This window comes from Haemorhous mexicanus, chromosome 4 (genome assembly GCF_027477595.1).
Source record: "Haemorhous mexicanus isolate bHaeMex1 chromosome 4, bHaeMex1.pri, whole genome shotgun sequence".
NCBI classification, from domain to species: Eukaryota; Metazoa; Chordata; class Aves; order Passeriformes; family Fringillidae; genus Haemorhous; species Haemorhous mexicanus.
The window spans coordinates 44,777,009-44,798,214 of NC_082344.1; the positions used below are offsets into that span (position 1 = coordinate 44,777,009).

At 41.3% G+C, this 21,206-nt stretch overlaps 1 protein-coding gene across 3 annotated transcripts in view; it reads left to right on the plus strand.

Moving 5' to 3' along the window:
* The window catches only part of STOX2 (storkhead box 2), a 141,464-nt gene that overhangs the window by 41,625 nt on the left and 78,633 nt on the right, over positions 1–21,206 (plus strand). The window contains exon 1 of one of the 3 annotated variants that reach the window (XM_059844606.1): positions 2,491–2,942. The exons of the other annotated variants lie outside the window; for them this stretch is intronic. The gene's annotated coding sequence lies outside the window, so the exon portion shown is untranslated. Of the gene's footprint in view, positions 1–2,490; positions 2,943–21,206 lie in introns of those variants that run through there. 3 annotated transcript variants of the gene reach the window in all.

A 21,206-nucleotide genomic window follows, 5' to 3' on the forward strand; every position in this document is an offset into this window, starting at 1 on the left:
AAAATAATGAAAGGCTGTATTTTGTCAACTTTTGCATCTGTCTGACTGGCAGCACTGACTGATTTGTTTTTTAAATGTATTTATTTCTTGCAGTAAGCACTATTATTCTCCACCCTTTCACGATAAATGCAAATAATATGTGGAATGTGCAAATAATATGGGAAAAAGAGAGATGCAAATTATTCAGTCCCTCCAGGTAGGTCTGAGAAGAAACTGGAAATGTGACTGCAGCCTGAAAACGTGCTGTCTTTATACCAGCTGCAGCAATGATAACAGGGCTGCTGGCTGCCTCTGTTTCAGGTTTCTGTGAACACATCTATTGTATCTTTTTAAATTTGTTTTTTCTTCTTCTCTTTTTCCCTTTCCTCTCCTGCTGTGAAACTTCAAATGGGATCTGGGCACTCTGAATACCTGAAATACATCACTTGGTCCATAGACCCTTCTGCCCCTCATGGGACCACTGCTGCTCAGGTGTGGTGAGCCCAAACTGCTGAGGCTCTTGGGCTGAGCACAAGGAATGAGCTAAAAAAGCCTTGGTGTTAGGGAGGACAGGTGGATACTGCTCCTGAGATCCAGGCTGGAATACCTTTTGGCATGAATCAAGCTTCCCCTCAGGGGAGAAACTTGGCTTCCCTTGCTGCACAGCCATGTGCCAGCTGTGTTGGTACATGGGCATGAGTCAGATGGAAGAGAGCCAGACTGATGGGCATTGTGAGATCCTGAAGCTCTTGGGATGTCTTTGCAGCAAGAATAGATTGCAATTGCCATGCAATTGCCCCTAACCATGCTCCTGCCTGGGAGAAGTTGTCATGCCACTCTGCACTGCTGAGCAGTGGGGATGTGACCCTGGGTGTCTCAGCCAAGCTCCTGAGCCCTGTCTGGGGCAGTAACTCTGGGGGAGGGTGGTGAGGTGCAGCTGACAGACCCATCCTGCCAGCAGCTGGGGTGTACTCCATGGATCAGGCACACTTGTGATTCAAGATCTCCCTGCAAACTTAAAACAGTGTTTTCTTTTATTACAGCTTTTTTAAATGTCAGAATTGTTTTCCTACTTAGATTGCTGTAATTGCAATTTCAAGTGAAGAGCCTGTGAAAAGAGGTGTCAGGGTGTTCCTTCTCAGCATTGTTTCATTGTTGCCATGTGTAAAATTCCCTCCCAATTCCAGTAAAGATTTTAATGTGACAACAAATTTTCAGTTATTCTAAATATTAAAAAGTGGTATTTTTATTCTTGATAGTTCCATATATATTTTCTATCAGTGCAAAAACAAAAAGAAAAAAAGTAAACTCTTCAGTAAAAGCTTACAAAGTGGTAGAAGTAAAAGCTTATGGAAGGATCTAGAAAATCCTTCTTTATAACTGAGACATTGTTTATTTCTGCACTTTTTGACTCCCAACCCTGCATGTGTTAGAAGCTCTTCACTGCGAGCTATTAGTCATTAGGAGAACCCTAGTCTGGAGACCTTCCTGGCTAGAGGAGGCTACCTTGCTGTGCTTTTGTAGTTAATGTGCTCTAAAATCCTTGTGAGGGTGCTGAGCTTGTGAGGACTTGCTGGCTGGAGAGTCAGTGGTCAGCAATGCATTTGTTTGAGTGCAGTCAAACAGAAGAGGATTCCAGAAGCTCCTTCTCAGAGCAGTGCCAGCTGTGAGATCAGACAAGGTTGTTCAAGGCTTGATCCAGTCAGGTGAGACTGGAAAGTCTCCTCCAGAGCTGTGAATAGCACATCCCTGCTGGGCAGCCTGTTACAGAAAACTTTGATATTTTGATGTTTGTTACCACGTGGCACTTAGAGTGGTCAGAGGTAAATATGTGGCACTATTCTCTCTGTAGATAATATTCTTGAGACTTTTTGTTTAGGAGGCAGTGTAAGTAATGACCCCACAAGTCTAGGACACTTCTACATGGTGCTCCCTGCCATGAAGGGGTGGGTGCAAGGGATGAGGACCTGCTTTGTCCTTTTTGGGGGGAGGTATGGGGCAAGCGAAGCCATCCTGCCAATCCAGGGGGCAAAAACCAGCCCAATCCCTTCTATCCCTGGTTTTCCTTGACCTTTTTGCCACAGCCATGTGTAAGTGATGCAGTAGGAATGGTGGTGCTCCTGGGCTGTCCTCCTTTCTCCCCAGGAAGTGATACATCTGTCCTGGCTGAAATAGTCTGCCCTGGATTGGCAGCCTGGTAGCTGTCACTGCAGTTAATGGCACGGCCAAACCTTGGTGTCCACTGCTGGCAGAAATAATTCTCTCTATTTATGTTCAGACCCAGGGCTTGGACATGGGGCTATTCTAGCACCTCACTCAGGGCCTGAGATCCCCAGTGTAAGCCTTCAGAGAGATGGGCACCTCCTGCAGCTTCAGCTGGGGGTAGAAAACCAAGCCTCACTGGCAGGACGCAACCCAGGAGGTGCCTATAGGACTCACTGCACTTTTGCATTTTCTGTTCTGCTGCCTAAAGCATTTTCTTGCTTGCTCAGACAAGTCATCCGCCACATCAGGAACGTGTGGGAAAATAACTCAGTCAGGATAACCAGAGGAAAATACATAGTTGTGTAGTTGGCCATTTGGAGCTGAGCTAGCTTGGGAATTTTTTCTTTCAGCAGCACCCTGAAAAAAAGTAGTGCAAATGGGTGTGAAATATAAAGAGAGTTTGCTTCCTTCTTGCATAGGCGTATATCCTAAAAAAGACAACAGTAAATATAGAGACATCTACTGCTGAATGCTTTGGTAGGGCTTTAAAGGATCTGAAGGCTCAGTGTGCTTGACTGGTAGGATATCGGATCTTCCCCACTGAAATGAGCTTTGAATACAAGGGAAATCTCTGACACAGCAGAGAGGAGAAGCCACAGTGATCACCTGGGGTGTTTTAGTGTGCTGCTCAGTCACCCAGACTCTACTTCACTCCTTGATTCTCCATTTGTGCTTGAAGAGAGGATTCCAGACATAATGTAAGTACAGAGGGGGAAACCGTGTCCTGTGTTATGGGCAGCAAAATCAGACTGCAGTGGGTCAGATCCCAAAAGGCACTGATGGTTGTTACTGGGGTGCAGGGAAAAAAATATGTTCAGGCTATGGCACTTCTGAAAAATGCAGAATTACTTTGCTTCTGTGAGATGTAAAGTGGATTTCACAGCTGCTGTTTCTGTTGCTATTTAAGAGACACCAGTGAAAAAGAACAGGATAGTGTCTTCTGCTACCGTAGAAATGCCAGTGTAAATTATTTATTTCCTAATTAGTAGACTTTGCTCTAATGATAGAGATGTTTAACAACAAGTTATTTGTATCATATCAAACCCTGTGTTCTAGGGATGGTTTTTTCCCTCTGTTGGGTGTTAAAGCAGTTGCATGGATTAATCACACTATAATGCAGCCAAACAGCTCATCCCTGCTTGACTCAGGGAGTAGAGGCTTTTTGGCTCGATACACACATGAGGAAAATCACATCCTAGTTCTACAAAGTATATTTTGAGAATAAAAGCTGAAGTTTAGTTAAAAAAAAAAAACTAAACAAAACACCTTGTTTTTCCCAGTAAATGAGGTTATGCAGCCTGATTGCCTGGCCCATCTGTTGCTGTTCATGAGTATGTTATATTTTTAAAGGCCAATATTAAATGGTATTATGTAGTTATCTTCTTCTTTTTTTTTTTTTTTTTAATTCCTCTTGGCTTGTCAAGCACTGTCATTATACCAACCGCTGTTCTTAAAACAGGATTTTGGTTAAAATAGCATATACCTGCCATCTGGTTGAAAAATGTAAGCTTCCTACACAACTAAGTGGAGTTGAACTACGGTATTAGGAATAGCTCATGTTCTCTTGAAAATAGCAGCTGATGGCAGATTGCAGAAATCAGCCAGTTATCAGTTGTCATTAAGCTATTTGATATCTGACACACATGGAAAGCATGCTATTTATAAGTATGCAATTATGTTATAGAAGTATTCCTTTTTTTTTTTTCCTCCTTCTCTTTACTCCTTTAAATATGTTGGTTTGGCTGGACTGGAAAGCAAAGAAGCAAAGTCTCCCGTAATATTCACAGAATAGATGTGCTGTTGACTGAAGGTGTGCCAGACTGTTGGTAACATTTCTGTCATCAAAAAGTGATCTGAGAGGGGTATAGAAATAAATTTGGTGCTCCGGTGCTGTATAGCTGTAGGTGTCTAAAGAGAAATACCAGCTACAAAGAGCCCAAGAAACAGAAATATGTGGAACTAACTGGTAGAAGATTGCAAAACTAGAAATTGTAATGAAAAACATTTTACTTTAATATATATTTGTTTTTCTGCTAACAGGAGAAAAGAACTCAAGTCTTAGCATCAGCTAAAGCAGAAACACTAAAAGCATAATTATTTGCTAAACCTGGGCAAGGCAGCACGGACTCTCAGAAGTGTAGGTTAGTCACTAACATGAAAGCTTAATGCTAACCACTAAGCAAGGACTCGTACAACGCCGGGCAGAGGGTGCTGCTGGAGAGGGCAGTGGGGCACAGTGATGCTGTGACCTGTTCCTTTGTCATGCCTTGTGAGGGTGGTTACAGAAAACAGCAGAAACAGCCTGCTCAAAAAGAGGGATTAGGAATTATTTTGTGAGTCAAATTGTGAACAAAAAAGCAGTCAAAATAGGATGGGGTGCTTTAAGACTAATAATTTTATTCAGAGGTGGTGTGAGGAGGTGTTATTTTCATGTGGGCTGAGGGTTAGACCCTGGTTAATCTGCAGCAATGACATTGAAATCTTGTGAGCACATCCTGCAAGATTTTGTAAAAAATAAATATATATCACCCATAAATAAAATACAATACAAAATAAAAGAAATTAAAATATAATAATATATAAATAATATCTGGTTATTCTCACAAAGTTTTGGTTATATTAGACCAGAAATGTTTTGAGTATAATGAGGAGTTTGTTGACCCTGCTGAAAAATCCCCAGTCTCTTTTCCTATATAAGTATTGTCTGGAAGATTAAGGTCTGTGGTGTTTTGGCTTCAGCACAGTCTTGATCAAGTTGGAAACTGTTGGGTTTGAATCTGAATCCTCTTGCTTTTCAAACAACATCTGAGATTCTGTGGTTGTGAAAGGTCTCTAGTAATTTTGCTTTAAAAAATTACTTCACCCTTAATAACCATCCAACCATATTAAAAATGTATTCAGCTTCATAATTATAAGTTTTAGGTTTTACAGTTAGCAGAGGTATGTTCTAACAGAAAATTAGGTAGCAAAGGTGTAGGTCAGAGGCTGTGGTTTGCTTTTTATTCATTGACTTTTCCTCACCAGAGTATTTGAAAATTTTATTGTGGAGACTAATCACGTCTCCCTTGCTTCAGGCTTCTGCAGACCTTCTTGGGCCATCAAAGCAGCTTCAGCAATCTCAGCATTTTGGCAACATTGCAACTATCTTGACCATAAAAAGACTCGTAACTGGTGCAGAGAGCACCTCCCACAATGGAAGGTTTGCAGGAATGAGGGACGCCCAGGAGCGGTTGCGGCTCTCCAGCGCTCTTTCCCAGGTGTGTGTACCACATGCCAGCTCTCCGTGCTTTCCTGCAAGCCAAGCTGGTGTTCCCAATGAAAATCAAGGTCTGCAGCTGCTGGGGAGAAGCCTCCTGCTGGCACACAGGGAAGGCTGGCAGAGGAGGCAGGGGCAGACTCCCTGCTGAGAGAAAAATGCAGATGTTTGTCAGTCCGGGGCAGTTTGACAGAAAGTGTCTCTTCCTCTCACTTCCCAGACTGCATACAGTTATTTGCAATTCCAAGCTGCTTATTCTCTAATTTAGTAGCTAGTGACTCATCTGCCCTGGTGTGCTCCTCCTTCCCTCCCAAGCCACCAGCTCTCCCTGCTTGTTAACTTGCTCACCAGTCGGCTGGAGCAAACCTGCTGCCTGCTTTAGTTCCCTTTGGCTTGGCCTTCACAGGTCCTTTCAGCCTCCCCACCCTGGCAAAAGGTCAGTGAAAGCCCATTTATCTGCCTCTCTTTCTTTGATTTGTAATTTTTTCATGCGTTCATCTGCACAGCAGATGGCTAATAAAAAAACCCCAATCAAATAATCTGAGTGTGTCTTGTGGGGGGTGGTTGGCAGAGAAAACTGGGAGGGAGAACAAGCACTCGTGGATCAAAAGTAGCTGTGTAGGCAATTTTATTTAAAGACAGAACACAGTATTTTATTTTGCTTCTCACATTTGAGGAAAAAAAATATGTTCAAAATGCTGACTATAGTTGGAGAAAACATTTTTTAAGTGTATCAGAACTTGTAAAGATGATCAGGAGTGGTCCTTGGTAATTAGATTTCAGGGTGAGAAGCATCCTGGAAGACAAGGATGTTTCTCAAAGGAGCTTGATGGTTTTGCAACTGCATAAAAAAAATTTCCTTTATACTGTAGGCAGATGTCAAAAGTACTAGATATGGTGGCATGCTACACCTAGAATTTTTGTAAGGAAGTTAGGAAATGATGTAGCAAAAGGTAGTTGTTTTTCCACATGGATTCTAAGAGTATTGCATGTCCAGATGAATTCGTTGTGTCAGGTGTAAATGTGAGAACTTACTCTCAGCAGTCCTGATGTACAAAACTTTTCCCAGCAGAAACTTGTCTTGGAAATGAGCTTTCTGGGACATTGTTCTGGTGTTGTTCTCAGGTTAATTGTTCCAGGTCAAGTTTTCTTGTGGAAGCTTAAGTCATTTTCTCAGCTTCTCAAATTCTGCCCTCTTTATGTCAGTGGGGAATCTGGTAACACCCATATTTAGGCCACCAGATGCACTGCATTATGAGCATGTGGGGCTCTTCCTTTTTTTAGGGGAAGCACGAGGTGAGAGAGAAGAACTCTAAAACTGGTTTTGTTTGCAGCAGCATATAACTTGCCTTTGGCTTAAGGGAGTATCTTTTCTTTGACTTGGGAAGTTCTGCTTTTACTAAGAGAGAGCTAGAAAATGAAAATTTTCTCACTGTGGCCTACATTCCTTGAGAAACTTAAGTCGTGTTGGAAAATACGTGCTCTGTCTGACCACACAGCCTTTAAAGTAGCAGCAGCCAGAAAGGTTCTGGGGTTGCCTTAGAAACTGCAAGACTGAGGAGAACTTCCCAGCAGGCAGTGTATACCTCAGGTCCTTTGCTGAAGGGCACCAATGGATAATGCCATGGTTCCAGCTGGGAGCTGCCCAGGAGCACCCTCCAGGCTTTCAGTGCTGGGAATGCAGCTCTCTCTTGCTCCTGCTTCCTCACAAAGTAACCACAGCCTTTCTCTATCATCTCATGTTGCTCGAGATGAGAACATGTGTGCTGAAGTTCAGGCTCAAGTTCCATCAGCAACATCCAATATAATCTGCCTAATCTGAAATTGTTTTTAAATTTAGTGTGTTTTATGTCATGTAGTGGTTGCTGGTGCCAAGAGGTATTTTGCATATATATTACTGAGTATATTGCACAGAAAATTAGTAGTTTGGGTTAAGATCAGGAAAGAAGAAAGAAAAACTTTTGAAGTCTGTAAACTTGGCACAAAGCACTCTTGGGGGCAAAAATGGTAGAAGCAGCATGAGGCCCATCAGGGCAGTATGTTCTGGAATCATGGCTTTCCACAGTGAAAGAAAGCAGATGTTCAGGGTTGTATGCATGTAGTGCAGGATGTGCATGTAATGAACAGTCTTTCTGTTTTTCTTAAGACACCTTGGAAATTTATGTGCTGAAACCTAAAGTTAAAATCTCTGAGGGCAACTGCTTTCAGCTTAAGAAATAGCAGGTATTTAATTTCTGGTACAACCTAAAGTTCTGGTGCTCTCCTGCCTGCGAGTTATGATGGACAAAACCTCTTCTGGAGTATGTATATGGACTTTGCTATCTCTGTACCAGAATGTATGTGACATTTTTCTGTCTCTGTGATCACCAAAGTCCTTTAGGGAAGGATATGTTACGGTTGCCATTTTACAGCTGAGAGCATGACAAAATACATGACCACATACTATGTTTTTCTCCAGGGCTTCTGTTTCATACCAGTTACACAGGTATATGAGGGAAAATACTTGGGGATTCAAGTGAGGGATGCTCGAATCTGGGCTGTTGTACTGGGAAGGGTGTCCACAAGGCAATGTATTTGTGGCATTATTGCATCACCTCAGGGGCTCATACATCTTCTCACCGACTGGATATTTTCATAAGAAGGTACAGGGAGAACTGGAAACTAACGTGCTTTACCTGAAATTATGCAAGGATCCTTATTAAATACTTTCTTTTTGCTGTAGGGGAGACTTGCTTCGTGACTGTGGTTATTTTGTGCAAAAATAATGGTTGTGAAGCACTCATTAAACCCTGCTGAAGAGGATGGTTTTGGTGTGTATGTGGGGGGGGGTTTCCATGGGCTCAGGAGGCATTGTGCCCATGTCTTTGTAATTCTGTACTGTTCAGTGTGAAAGAGAAGTACTTCTGCTCTAGATAACATAAAGAATTATCAAGAGGCTTTAGAAGAACAATGTCCTTTGGACTTTTTTTAAAAGTGAAAGCATAATAAAAATGTTTCCTTGACTACAGGAAAGATGCAGGCATTCGTGTGTACAAGTGGAGCATTACATTGCCTTCTAAGGTAGCAAGCAGAAGCCCACGCAGTGTTCTACTTGAGGACTGATTTGAGTTGCCCTTGGATCAAGGTCTTGTCTAGATTAAAGGCTCAAATTGAATCATGTGAGGTGCTGCAACTGCATGCATACTCTTTGCTCATGACAAATGTAAAGTTATTTGAATTATTTGGCATCTCAAGTAAAAGCCCTGGGGTTAATAGTGTACAGAATGTTCAGCTGATGCCTGGTAGCTTCATTATGAATTGACTACTGAGAAAAAAGGAGGAGTATCGGTTTGAATGCTGCTGGGTTGGTTTCATTGTGCTGACAACTCCCAGATAAAGCCTTACTTAGCAATAAAATGCAGGTTAGCTCAGTTTAAACCAGAACAGGCTGAATTCAACCAGCCAACACAGATCTAAAGCAGACTTGCCAAATTCTTGAGGATTGTGTGATGTTTCTCAGCCCTGATTTAAATAGGTGTTTGGCATCACCATGGCTCTGCTCCTGTCGCCCAGCAGGGATGCCATGCATTCAGCAGGGCTGCAGAATGAGCTGGATGGAGTGGCTTGTGACCATGGAGCAGAGCCCCAAGCATCTTGTCTCACTTTGGATCATCAGGGGGACTTGTAGGAGGCAGGAGTGATGGCAGTGATCTTTCCTTTTGTCCACTGTAGTGCCTACCATGCTCTTCTTGCTTCAGAGAGACCCTACTGGAGCCCGTGGATTTCTAGGAAAAAAAATACCAAAAGCTTAGGACTGGACTATCTGGCACAATGCTGGCTTAGCTCTGGGCAGGAATGAGGAAAGTGGGAAAGACAGCTCCCTTGCTTTCCTCCAGGGGGAAGGAAGCTGGACAAAGGAAGTCAGCTGGCTGTACTTTCCTTTTCTTGTCACTTTATTCAAAGGAAAAATGACGGAGAAGCCTGGAACTTGGCCAGTTGCATAGAATCCTTGGGCAGAACCAAGCACAGCAATGATGTTATCTGTCTGTCTGTACTCAGTCTGTGTAAAATAGAAAAAGGACGTATGAATTATTTCTTCCTCCTTCTATGAAATCTCCTTTAACCAGGCTAGAACAAGGATTATCAGTTTGGAAAAAGGTTTTTTAGAACAACTTTACTGCCATAACATCTTCACACCAGTTTTGGTTCAAGTACAGTGTGGAGACCTTGAATGCTTCATGTCTCATGCAAATTAGATACCTTATGTTTTCACATCTTACGTTTTCATGTCTGTGCACATGTGACATACCTGTGACATACCTGTTTAATGCAATTTGAATGCATGCAAATGACATTATTTTATGTCCTCACTTCCTGGAACAGGTTTTACTCATGTTCAACTGTTGATTTGATTTTGAGTAGAATGCTAATAAACTATTTAAAATGCACAAACTTTGCTTCTGGAAAATGTTCTTAGCTCATGAAATGGATCAGGAATAATAGAAATAATAGTCTGCTGCAAAAGAATTTCCATTAATCTTCTTAAAGGCGGGAGATAAGATTTCAGAATCAGATTAAATATTTGTGTTCCACATTGGGAGACCTCCTCGGTTCTGTCTGACAATTAATCCTCTTCAGGGTCGCAGTTGCTCTGGTCTGCATTTACCTCTTTCATGTTGTGCATGAAGGACCTTTTATAGACTCTTAATGCACATTTATTTGGAAGTGGAAAACTGCATTGGAGGCTTGACCTTCCCCTATGTTTGTTTGTCTTTGTTTTGTTTCTTTTAGCTGAGAGCAGGGAGAGAGGGGCACTTCCCACTCCCTGGAGTTCCATGGCAGTGGCAGGGGCGGTGTGTAGCCCACGTCCCACTGAGCTGCTGAGCTGTGAGCGTCTCATGATTGAATCTCACGCCGAGGGTGCCGTACACTCCCCCCACCCAGCACCTCGACTGGCTCAGCATGAATTTCCCACTGTGTAAGATGTGGGAGACGAGGTGGCAGCTTGCTTGCAGGCAGAGCACAGGATGCTACATGGGAAGAGAGGATGTAAAAAACACCTGCTTTAAGCTGGTGCCGAAGATGCTTGCATAATTTATTAGTATTTTTAGAAAACAAGGGCAATTAAGGAATAAATATTTGTCATAGATGCAACATATCGTGTTAATACCAAATGATGTCATTGTTTAGTGGTGCTTTGCATATTACCTCTGTATGCAGCAGAGGGCACTAAGTAGTGCTTAGCTTTTAAAGTGCAGGAAAATTCTGCTTTTTTTTTTGCTTCATTACACATGTTTCTGCCTTAAGAGTACTTCTCACAGGTCTCAATTATTGACTTCTACTTTTTTGTGTTTCTTTGTCACATTTGTTACATTTTGTCTTCACAAAATTTTTAGAGAGATGGCCCATCCAAGGGCAGCTTTGTCAGCAGGTTTACATTTTGAAAAAAAAAATTGAAATCAAATGTTATGTCAGCTCATTTTCTGAGTTGATTTGCAGTCATCACTGTCATTATGATTCCTCATAAGTTTCCAGGCACAGCCATGGTGAAACTGGGGAAGACCTAGACAGATTTTTCATCCTACAATGATGATGTAGGTGAACTCCTAGAAAATCAGGGCTAAAGTGTGAAGAATTTGCCAGCCACCACAAGACTGGAGACAGAAGTATTTTGATTTCTACAGCAATGATATTTTGCACAATGACATAACCTCTTCTCTCAATGTCAAAATAATCTAAACTTTTCTGGAAGCTGTATGATATAAAAAGTGTGTGTGATGGTTCATTACAAGTTTCATAGCCCTACACTAGAAAGTAGTTTATATCACTGCCATCTTTTGAGTATGTTCAATTTGCCTGGTTAAAAATTAAATTGAAATAAAGCAATAGTTCATTGCATTTACATACAACATGTCAGGGGTGAAAGCATTCTTGATGGTAAGAGATGAGGAGGTGAACTGCTTCTTTGGGTAAAATAATTTGAGGGGAAATAAAACTAGAGGGAGATGGATTTAAAAGCAAAAGGAGGTGATTCTTCATGCCAGAGGTAGGACCTACAGGACTTCAGATGATGCTCTGAGTGCAAAAAGTTTACACAGGTTGATGGAAAGTCTGGGCGAGCCTTTGACAGAGAAGCCTTGCAGAGACTACTCAACAGAGGAACCAGAGCAGGCACAGCAAATCCTTCGAGCTGAAAATGAAGCAAGACAAAGACTCTTATGAGAAGGTGTAAATGCCACCTTATTCTTCCCTGGCTGTGGACTGCTGGCCTCTTTAGTAGACTAAATGTTGGAGTAGATTGTACTGGGGATCGCTGGGGAGTTTCTTCTATTTTAATGGAGTTATGATTAAAATCTAAAAAAAAATCAGGCTGTTGAAAGCAGTCCTTGTGCAAATGAATCACAAATGTAAAGCAATTTCAGGTGCATGGCAGACTACATTCATTGCTTTGCTATCAGACTATGAATCATATTTATAAACCCCTGCCTCTGGAAGAGTTCTGCTGTACTTATTTCAGATGGCTTTCAAGCCTCAGTTAAGAATGTGTTTCTCCAAATGTTTCTAATTGTACTTTTTTTGTTGAATAACTTCCTAGAATGGTTTGAACCAACTAATTGTGCTATTTATGTTTCATCCCTGATCTCCTGTATTCAGTTGGTTCACGAACGCATCTCCAGTGTGCAGAATGTTCGATTAGTAAGGTGAATAGCTGCTTTCTTTAATGTCTTATCCTGACAATCATGCTGTTTGAGCTGGTTACAAATGCCACCTGCTATTCAAATGACCAAAGCATAGAATTCTGGACTAAATTAATGTGCATTCATTGCACAAGTCCTGTAGCCACAGTAGTAAATCCAGTCTTGTCTTCTAGCAGAAAGACATCCTGTCCTGGCAGGGACAGCTGCACGTCCCACACTCGCTGCACCTCAGTCCAGCAGAGCAGTTCTGGTGTCAAAGACACGGCCCGACACCTTTGATGGGAGCCTCTCTCTCTGTCTGGTGTGATCTCCCCTGCCCTGCACAGGCTGTTACCGAGGGGGGGAGCCCATCTTACTTTGCAGGGGTTTGCGCTGGAGGAAGGGGAGCCAGCCTGTTGGTGGGCTGTTCCCCTGCCCGAGCAAAGCTCATCTTCCTGCCTCTGCCAGCAAGTGCCCGTGCAGAGCAGGGTGGAGATGCCAGGGGTACCATAATGCTGTGGGTGCTTGGAGCAAGCAGGTGCTAAGGGCTGATGGGTGCTGGGTGCCATATTTTTGCCAGCCTCTGGAGGAACATCTTTTTGCTTGGCTGGGCTTTTCCCTGGCTGGCCGGCCTGCCTGGGCTTGGAGGGTGCTCAGAAGTACATGTTCGAGTTTGATCTGCATTGCTTTAATCATCCCAAACAAGCCAGTCCTGTCCACATGCAAATACTCAAACTGTGTAATTCTTTTGCGTTTCATAGAACAGTTTTGTATTTTTCTTAGTTTAGCAAATTCTGTGTCTTACGAGAATCAGAAACAATCCCTTTGCTTGGAGCTGGCCCTTTTGCTTATTTGCATATACAATTTCAGATCAGCATCAGTATCTCATATTCTGCTTTCTCCTTCTTTCTAGCCCTGAGCAGAAAGTGCCTGTGGTGGGCCTGCTGGGATGGTCTAGAGACATACCCCCCCGGGAAAGGGGGCTGAGGTGGGGCAGAACCAGTTTTCAGATGTAAGCTGATGGCAACTTGAGCCTGGGGCCGGTGGGGCTTCCTCTGACAGGTGAAAGGCTTTTGTGTGGTGGTGAGCTCAGTGAGCAGTCTTCATTCTTCTTCCTGCCTTAAATCACTCCTGCGTTAAAAGTATGTTCCTTATTTCCTTATGCCCTTCTTCCCCATGTCAAGCAAAACAGTTTTTTCTTGAAGTTGAGCAAAAATTTAAATCCTTGAAATTATTTTTTTAAAAGGCATTGTACAGGTACTTTTGCATTAAAGATAAATGAAAGATTGAGATAATTTTTATCAGTGTATGTCAAAAGCTACCTTGTCCTTCTATCTGTGCTTGTTGGTTTAGGGAAAGCTGATATGTAGCCTACAGACAATAGATGCATGAGGAACATGTTTTTAGTCTCTTGTTAAGATGCAGGGTTGGCACTAGAAGATGTGAGGATTTTTTATAACTCTGCTCCCAGCATGGCGCTGGGTGAGTTCCTTGGGATGCTCCTGAGAGCAAGCCGTGTGCTGGGGTGTGTCCCTTTAGGGGAAACAGTTGCAATCTGCTGGGAACTGATTTTCTCCTTATTTTTTTTTCCCTGGGATTCTTAAGCCTAGTGAGAGCCAAGTGGTCACTTTTGCAGTTGTGGGACTTCGGGCTTTTGTGAGAAATAAATTTTAAAATATGATCCTTAAGGACACTGCAAATCACTGAACAGCTTTTAAAAAGAGGGTGTGCCATGTTGTGTGCCTCTGTCTAAGCTGCTGTTATATCTCCAAGAGTACTGGGTGGCTATTTCAGTTACTTGCATTCCAAGCTACAGAAATGCTGTAAGTAATATATATCTTTTCTATAATTAATAGACGATACAGTTGTGTGTGATTAATAAACCCCAGTGACATGACAACCCAAGTATTTGGAAATTTTTTTTTTCTTTTTATTTTGAAGTACAGATGTGAATAGGAAAATGATAGTTAGTGATTTCACATATTTAGGAAAAAGGGTTTTTTCCTGATCTGGATGGAAGTTTTTTTTGTGTTTGCATTAATGTATGAAATTTAGTGTTCTTTCTTTGTAGTAGAATAAATAAAGGTACCATGGGAAAAAAAATAAAGTTTCCTCTGTAGACTTTACATTACTGTGCAGATGTAAGTATTGCATGTGTTTATGCCTATTAATTTTTATTGGAATTAGAGTTTCTTGCTACCCCAGAGTTTTATGTTTTGTTTTTTTTTTTTTTTTTTCTTTTAAGAAACACTGCAAGCAAATCCAATTAGAAAACTAAAAGCGGTGTTACGGGAGATGAAGAGTATATTTTGATTTTTGTTTTTTGATTCAGACATATAGACATGTAAAATGTAGGTTTGTATTAGTGTGCTTAGACCATTTCAGAATATTACATGCTGGAGGAAGGAAGTCAAATGCCACAGTTGAAGCAGATGGTGTTCATGAGTCTGTCTGTGCAGCACTTCCTACACCACGGAGTGGGTGGAACCATGGGAGGAGAATTCTCTGCACTGTCACACAGCTCAGATGCTGCTCCAGATACAGCACCAGGCTGTCTTGCACCAGATGTTGATGGGTCAGAAGGGAGCATCCTGCTTGGAGTTCAGCTTTCACTGTACTGATTCCTTCTTTCAGGTTTCAGTCTCTGGACGGCTGCTGTGGGATGTGCTGTACCCGTGGTCCCACTCAAGTCCTCAGGACTGCAGGGGTATTGTTGCAGGAGCTGTTTGGAGCTCAGTAGTTTATTCAAAGACACTCCCCTGTCTATCCCCATGGCAATATACCTATGAAGAGGAGCTGATCCTTAACCAGCTGATCAATGCAACCATCCTACGTCAATCTTACCAGCACATACTGCTCTCTGAGGGTGCCTATAAACACATTCCTCATCACATTTACATCCTGGCAATCTGAAGAATCTGCTGAAAAATATCTTGCTCTACTTTCAGGACTCTTCCAGTCTATAAAATTACACTGACTACTTTGAATCCTTTACTTACGTTAGTTGCACCACAAGAACACAGTGAAACCTTGTCTAGTGGGAAAATAATGCAGAAGCTCTTTGTCCATTTCCTGCTCTTAGCAGGCTAGGAGGTGGTTATCAGTTGCCTTTACGATTGTAAGGCTGATGGTTAACCATAGCTGAGGGCAGTAGCATTCTTGTAATTGCAGCTAGAAAAACTTCCTGGTGATTTTCAGGGGGTTAAATGGTCACACACTGATCTTTCCTGATTTTCAGCAATTTGTTAGCTAAAATATTGTAACTCTTCCCAACAGTGTGTTTTTACATAATTGGATTTAATGTCCTTAGAAAGGCTGCATTATTTTTCTATGCCCAGAAGATAATGAGAACAATTAAAGTGAAGATAATAAGATCAGTCCTAAAGAGGGGGTGAGATGATCTAAGAAGAATCTGTATTTTTGAGGCTGGTTCATTTGACAGGACTCAATGACACACAAATGGTGCCTGTTGCTTCAAGACCATATGACAGTATTTTTGTCATGCATCATGCAAGGTTAGCATGGGGGTTGCATCAACAGGCAGTAGTGAACAGAGAGAAGTAGCAGTTCCTGAAGAGTGTAAAGGATATAGCCAGTAATTACAGTCTGGATGGTGTAAAGGGTATAGCCAGTAATTACATACTCACTTCCCTGCCCCTGAGGACCTGAGCACTTCTGTCCTGTCTCCAAGCCAGTGAGCAGGGCAGCTGTTACACCGATCCTCTTTTAACCCTTTCTTGAGCTGTGGTGATAGACATCAATCATTGAACTCCCTGGCCCTGGGAAGGGTCAGGTGTGACCTTTGTGGTTGTGGGAGAGCCCATAATCAGAGGGTAAGTACCTGATGCCCTTGTGTTTTGTGTAGGTAGAAGTATGTACTGTGTATATAATATACATAAAATACAATATTGCTGCTGCTAACATAAGGAAAGTTACTTTTTGCAAATATGTGAGTAAACAAACAAGTTGAGCCCACATAAGTCACCAGATCAGGAGTGATAACTCACTGGCCATCTGTTTCTCTCTGTGACTCTGTTTTTGTTGCTTGCTCTTTGGATACAAAAATGTATTCAAATGAAGGCGCTTCAGCTTGCCATCTTCACATAATTGTTTTGTTGCAGACATTCTTGGGAATGTTGAGTGTCTATGTTTTATTTCTGACTTTGAAAATCACGATATCCAGAAAAAAAAATTGACTTAAAAAATGCCAAGCAAAACATGAACTTATATATGAATTATAAACGTGATTTATACAGTTTGTCTGAATAACTATTTTGTTGCTGGAGTTATTTAATTTTTATCCAGAATGAGTAACCCCCTGTTCAGTAAATGTGAAACCCTACCTTGTGCAGGAATATCTTAAAACTTGTGTTAACATAATTAATAGGAGCATTAAGTATCTGATAACTTGCCTCCACTATTTGGGAGGTGTTGCTGCTTGTAGCTCTTGCTGTAACTTACATTCACATTGCTGTATACATCTCTATAACTGACTCTATGCCTCTGCTTTGCAAAGGGATTGGGCACTTCTTGCTATAAAAAGGTGCATAGTATCATATTTTTTCTTCAAGAAGGCAGAGATAGAATGTTTTCTGAATTTGTTTTTGGTTTTGACCACTGAATTTACTCACCGTTGGTATGCTTAAGTCTCTTGTACATTATTATATGAGTTGTAAGGTTCCAATTTCTTACCTAATTGTTCTGGGGTGGTGGAATACTGTTATCAGAAGTTGGCTATGGTGAAGTTTGTGTTTCTAGCTGTCTTCTTTTGGACTGAAATCTATTGGTTCTGAAATCACCAAGCTTTGCACTGATTTTCAAGGTTGTAGAAGTCAGGGAGAATGCAGTTTTCTGAAGTGGAAAGATAAACAGGAATATGTTCAGGCATCCTCTGACCCAAGATCTTGCCACTTTTGAAATGACCTGCTCAACACCACAGCTCACTAAAAGAGAAATGTGTTATTGTAGTCGCATGCTCGGAGATCAGTGTTCTTGTTTGGTTTAGGTTTTTTTTTTTTCTTTAAATAGGAGCAAAATAAAATGTGTTGGGAATTTCTTTGGTAGCACAGAAACAAGAATACAATTTCATACAATTATGAAAAAAATCTTACTTTTATAATGTTTGTGGTATAGGTCTCATTAAAGTGGACAAGTCTTATCAGAAAGATGAGTTTTTAAAAAACCCCAAATACTGTTGAGTCATCAACATTCTTTTGCAGGTAATGCATGGCTGGTTACTTTAGTTGAGCACATTGGGAACCAGGAGTTTAATTTCATTCTGAAATATTATCTTTTCCTCTTGGATAAACCAGGCAGACTGATGGTAGTTGATACTACGTGCAATGTTAGGCAAGGCAAGATTGAACCATGTCTTTTGAATCATTGCTTCTCATTCCTAGGAAGTTCTATGGACCTGATCCCCTTCAACAATAAATTGCCTTCCTGCTAGGGTTTCTTTAGGGATGCTTTTTTAGCTGTATGCTTTGCTGAAGCCTAGGTTCAGGTTACAACTGCCTGGAGTTTGTTCTTACTTGTTTTATAGGGGTAAAGAGTCCAACAGAAAGACAGAGATCACCATGTATCTTGAGCTGATTCCTGCCATGAAGAGTGAGGATTGAATGCAAGGAACATTTTTGGCTGCCCGGGCTACAGCCAGCAGTGCCTGTTCTCCAGATACTTCAAAGGCTTTGTGCCACTTCCCTGGCCTAAAGCAGGGAGTCAGGGCAGAGCCTCTGTTTCAGAAGACCCTCATCTTTCAAACTGTGGGGAGCCAATGCTGCCTGTATGGCTGAATTACCGAGGCGTGTTTCTCTGTGTGCTAGTTTGGCATGTTATAAAATATGTCTGTGATCTGTAATCATGGTTTCTGTGCTTGTTTAGTCATTGAGGAACAATAATTCTGCTGACCCTCCTTTGCCTTTCATCCTCCTCTGTCTCACCTTGGCAAAAGCATGTGATGTTCCTGAGCTTGCTGTAACCTTTCAGTCTTTTTTTGCAGCTGGAACATTTCTGTCAACAGGCTTTCCCTCCTGTGAAGGTTCCCCAATATTATACTGATGTCAAAAGCAGAGGACAGCAGCCTATCAGACATGGATGTAAGTCACAGAACTGGCAGTTTCTGTGAGCTGGGCTGAACTAATTTGCAAATAACCCAAAATTAAACAGCTTAAATAATTTCAAAGTGCAGCAGCCTGATTCTTCAGGATCACCAGTGATTTAAGCATGCATTTGCTGCTGGCTGGAGTACTTGCTTCCATTAACCACTTCATCTACTTCAGTTGGAGGTTTTTAAACTCTTGGTACCTTCCATGACACTGAAGTCCAAAGGCTCCTCAGACTGTGAATGTCACTATGACAACCAGTTTCTTTTCTCCTCAAGTACACAATTTGTAAATTTGGGCAGGGATGTTTTTATGGATGTCTGGTGGAACATCTTGTCAGAAGCTAGCACAGTTAGGGCTCTCAAGACCTTATAAGACAAGTAATCCAAACACAAGTTCTTCAAAATGAATGTAAAAATGAATGTAAAACTCATTTTATCATTGATTTTATGATACCCAAATGAGAAAGGAGAGACACTGAGTGTTCAGGGTGAGACAGGGGACAGAAATAAGGCTCCTACCATCCTATTTGCTTCCAGAAGAGTGGAAGTGGACAGGAAAATGTAGCCACCTACCAACAGTTTTGAAGCACAAAGCTCATTGCTTTCAGCTGGGCCCTATGTGAGTGGCAGGGCATCATTGGTTTGCCTGCTCCCCCACACTGCAAGCGAGTCTCTCAGAGTTTCAGGTGGCAGTACTTGGCAAAGCTAGTATGCTGAACTGACTGCTTTTTTCCTTTTTCCTACCTTGAAAATCCCATCCTGCATAATTACCTGGTTTTGTTGAGAAAAGCTGCAGTGGAAAAAAGGCTTGTTAGTTTATGGGATAAGAGGGGATAAAACAGGTTTCTCAATCCCTCTTCCTTTTGTGCATGCTAGAAGGCTCTTGGCAGAGAGATAGCTGGATTTCCAGGGCAGCAGGGAACCACACTGGCTTCTAGTGCAGTAATTGGGCAGATGCTACAGAAGATGATGATGCAATACAACATATATGTTACTTCTACATAGCTGGGCTTTTAGGAATTGCTATAGGACCGTTTACTAGGTAAATAATTAGTTTTTCCAGAGAAGAATCAGGATACTATATATATATATATATATATATATATATATAGAGGAGAGATTTATGAGAGCTAAAAGGTAACAAATTTATATATTGGCAGCTGTTTATAACACTAATTTGTGTGCTTTATTTAATTCTCTAATTTTATTTCAAAAGCTTCAGACAATGCAGGATTGAGAAAATGGTGGGTGGAAGCAAAGCAACTGAGAAATGTATTTGAAAAGCCTGCATATGATATCCATTCCTTTTGTAAAGAATATTTCCTTTATGACCTCCTCCTGCTTTGTATTCAACATTTCAAAGAACTTTGGGGGACTCTCTGTAGGCTGTGTCTTCACGAAGCCAGTAGCCAAGGATTTAGAGTATTGTCAGTGCTGGCCTGAAGCTGAAAACTGCAGGCGGCTTTAATCTCAAGGTGGGGGGTGGGTGTTTAAACCCAACCTTTTGTGTTCAGATTAGGGAGTGCAGGAGGATAGACTTAAGGGGTGTTAGTGAGAATTTTTTCACTGGCAGTTCAGTAATAGCATCAGGCTTTGGAAATACTTTTTTCCAATTCTTTGTTATTTCAGTAATTACTATGCGGTGGGTAGAAATCCATAGGGGTTGTGGTTTTTTTAAGTACCTCAGCAATGACATGGGGATATGGGCAATTAAAAAAAGTACTTGTTTTTATAACTTTTTGCTCTTTGGATGACTATGGGCACTTAAATGCCTTTTCAGATAGTCTATCATTATTTCAGTCCTGATGTCTGTGTTTATTTTGTCTTGGTTCCATCAGCTGGGATAATAGCAAGATCCATCTTTAGAGACTAAGGAAGACAAAAACAATTTGACACTAGCATCATGCTCTGACAAATCTGAACCCTGCCAGTGGTGAAGGCAGATTGTCTGATCTACTTTACACTGTCTGAGAGATGGAAAGGTTACTAAACATCTCCCCCATTAAGAAAAAGATCAAAGGCAAGTCTCTGCATTTGGAGTTTGGAGTTTCTTCTGCTTTATACAACAATCAGTGAAACGTTTGTCCTGAGTATTTGCTGATTCCTGGAATAGCTGGGGGTACAAAGCATTTGAAATGTTTATGTATGGGAACATGGTGACTCCTTGCTAAAGTTTCTGAGATGATCGCCATAACTAATAAGATTTACCACAGTTGGGTTGTGTAGGTATTGAGTTCAGCTCAATAGTGATCAGTTTTAATGAAGACTAAAGAGTTTCTAGCTCTTAATTTTGTACATGATTGCTAGGAAATTTTACTTTCGTGTAAATGGTCTCACTTAAGATGTTTGTTTCTTTTGAGAAAGTTATTTTTGGGTTTCTGGAAATTTTAAATGTCAGTGGTTCTCTGTGCCTTACAAAAGTTCATTGTAATACATAAAGCATTTTGAAAGAAATTTTATCCTATGCTACTGCCATTCATGTGCTTTAAAGGATGTAAGTATGGTTTTGTGGTAGATTGTGGTACACTTAGGAAGGAATTTTCTTATTAAATTTTCTAATTTGATATTAATTTACTTCTCCTAATTTCACAATTTTATTTTGATTTTTCTTTGTCATAAAGGAATTTTTTTCTTCCTAACATCTACATGTTTCACTTGTTCTTATCCTTGATCTGGCCAGAAAGTTATAGGTGGAAAAATTCACACCAGAGATTGTTCTTTGTATCCGGTGTGACACTGCAGTGTTGTGCTAGAAACATTTTGCTAAGGTGAGACTTTGATGCTGCTCCCTTCCACTTTGCTCCACAGAGGAGTCAAAGATCTTGCACTGACCTGCAGACATCTGGGAAGTAACAGTGCTCTCCTAGATTTAAGCCTCTCTTTCTGTTTAAAATAATATTAATTAATAACAAGTCAACTAACAGCCCCACAGTAATATAGAAGGATT